This window comes from Nanorana parkeri, unplaced genomic scaffold (genome assembly GCF_000935625.1).
Source record: "Nanorana parkeri isolate BGI_ZX_2015 unplaced genomic scaffold, ASM93562v1 scaffold4550, whole genome shotgun sequence".
Lineage (NCBI taxonomy): Eukaryota > Metazoa > Chordata > Amphibia > Anura > Dicroglossidae > Nanorana > Nanorana parkeri.
This window is the reverse complement of record NW_017310812.1, coordinates 1-2,122: the sequence shown is the minus strand read 5'-3', so window position 1 is coordinate 2,122 and position 2,122 is coordinate 1. Positions and strand designations below refer to the sequence as shown.

The 2,122-nt window shown below is 57.2% G+C and overlaps 1 long non-coding RNA gene across 1 annotated transcript; it reads left to right on the top strand.

Moving 5' to 3' along the window:
• The first annotated feature begins 736 nt into the window (after nucleotides 1-736).
• On the top strand, nucleotides 737-1,999 carry LOC108803947. The gene is made up of 3 exons (XR_001942310.1): nucleotides 737-804; nucleotides 1,743-1,793; nucleotides 1,872-1,999. It is a non-coding gene; the product is annotated as an uncharacterized LOC108803947 (long non-coding RNA).
• The last annotated feature ends 123 nt before the right edge of the window (nucleotides 2,000-2,122 follow it).

The following is a 2,122-nucleotide window of genomic DNA, read 5'->3' as shown; positions in this document are numbered from 1 at the left end:
GGGGCGGCTGTCGTGAGAGGGATGGCAGCAGGGTGTTGTCATCAGGGGGATGTCATCAGGGGGATGTCATCAGGGGGATCTCGTCAGGGGATCTCATCAGGGGGATGTCGTCAGAGGGATGTCATCAGGGGGATGTCATCAGGGGGATGTCATCAGGGGGATCTCGTCAGGGGGATCTCATCAGAGGGCTCTCATCAGGGGATCTCATCAGGGCGATCTCATCAGAGGGATCTCGTCAGGGGATGTCATCAGAGGGATCTCATCAGGGGGGTGTCGTCAGAGGGATGTCGTCAGAGGGCTCTCATCAGAGGGATCTCGTCAGGGGGATCTCGTCAGAGGGATGTCGTCAGAGGGATGTCGTCAGAGGGCTCTCGTCAGAGGGATCTCGTCAGAGGGATCTCGTCAGAGGGATGTCGTCAGGGGGATCTCGTCAGAGGGATCTCATCAGGGGGATGTCGTCAGAGGGATGTCGTCAGAGGGATGTCGTCAGAGGGCTCTCGTCAGAGGGATCTCGTCAGAGGGATCTCGTCAGGGGGATGTCGTCAGGGGGATGTCATCAGGGGGATGTCGTCAGGGGGATGTCATCAGGGGGATGTCATCAGGGGGATGTCATCAGGGGGATGTCGTCAGGGGGATCTGGTGAGTGTTTGAAGATTTGTGTCACGGCGTGAATTAGGAGCGCGGGATCGGAAAGCTGAGCTGTGTGTTTTGTTACATAATATCATTACTGTCTCTTCTCTTCTCCCGCAGGCCAGTTCTCCTCCTGTGATTGTAAATACCGACACATTGGAAGCACCAGCATATGTAAGTAATGTCCCTCCTCCTGCACCACCTACCAGAGCCCAGAGTCTGTCCCTCCTCCTGCACCACCTACCAGAGCCCAGAGTCTGTCCCTCCTCCTGCACCACACCTACTGAGCTATCCACCATCCGCACCACCTACCAGAGCCCAGAGTCTGTCCCTCCTCCTGCACCACCTACCAGAGCCCAGAGTCTGTCCCTCCTCCTGCACCACCTACTGAGCTATCCACCATCCGCACCACCTACCAGAGCCCAGAGTCTGTCCCTCCTCCTGCACCACCTACCAGAGCCCTGAGTCTGTCCCTCCTCCTGCACCACACCTACTGAGCTATCCACCATCCGCACCACCTACCAGAGCCCAGAGTCTGTCCCTCCTCCTGCACCACCTACCAGAGCCCTGAGTCTGTCCCTCCTCCTGCACCACACCTACTGAGCTATCCACCATCCGCACCACCTACCAGAGCCCAGAGTCTGTCCCTCCTCCTGCACCACCTACCAGAGCCCTGAGTCTGTCCCTCCTCCTGCACCACACCTACTGAGCTATCCACCATCCGCACCACCTACCAGAGCCCAGAGTCTGTCCCTCCTCCTGCACCACCTACCAGAGCCCAGAGTCTGTCCCTCCTCCTGCACCACACCTACTGAGCTATCCACCATCCGCACCACCTACCAGAGCCCAGAGTCTGTCCCTCCTCCTGCACCACCTACCAGAGCCCAGAGTCTGTCCCTCCTCCTGCACCACACCTACTGAGCTATCCACCATCCGCACCACCTACCAGAGCCCAGAGTCTGTCCCTCCTCCTGCACCACCTACCAGAGCCCAGAGTCTGTCCCTCCTCCTGCACCACACCTACTGGGCTGTCCAGCATCTGCTCCTTCAGGGTGATGCAGATTCAATGCAGAGATTCCCCTCAGTGATGATTGCCACGTTTCCTTTTTCAGGTGAATGGTACAGAGGCAGAAATGGAATATGAAGAGATCACACTGGAGAGGGTGAGATTGTTAGCCGGACTGTCTTCCTGTTTCTCCTTCCATTGCTTCTTCCTCACCTATGTGTTCCTCTGTTTTCAGGGTAACTCAGGATTGGGGTTCAGCATTGCCGGGGGCACAGATAACCCCCATGTAGGAGATGACCCCAGTATTTTCATCACCAAGATCATCCCAGGTGGAGCAGCAGCTCAGGACGGCAGGCTCAGGTAGGTTGCTGGTGTGACGAGGGAAGATCAGGTTCGGGGTATTTCCTACGTTCCCTGTATGTGGTCACGGAGAAGGATGATATTATACCCCACTCCCCTCCCATCATCTACCAGCATTACCCCCAC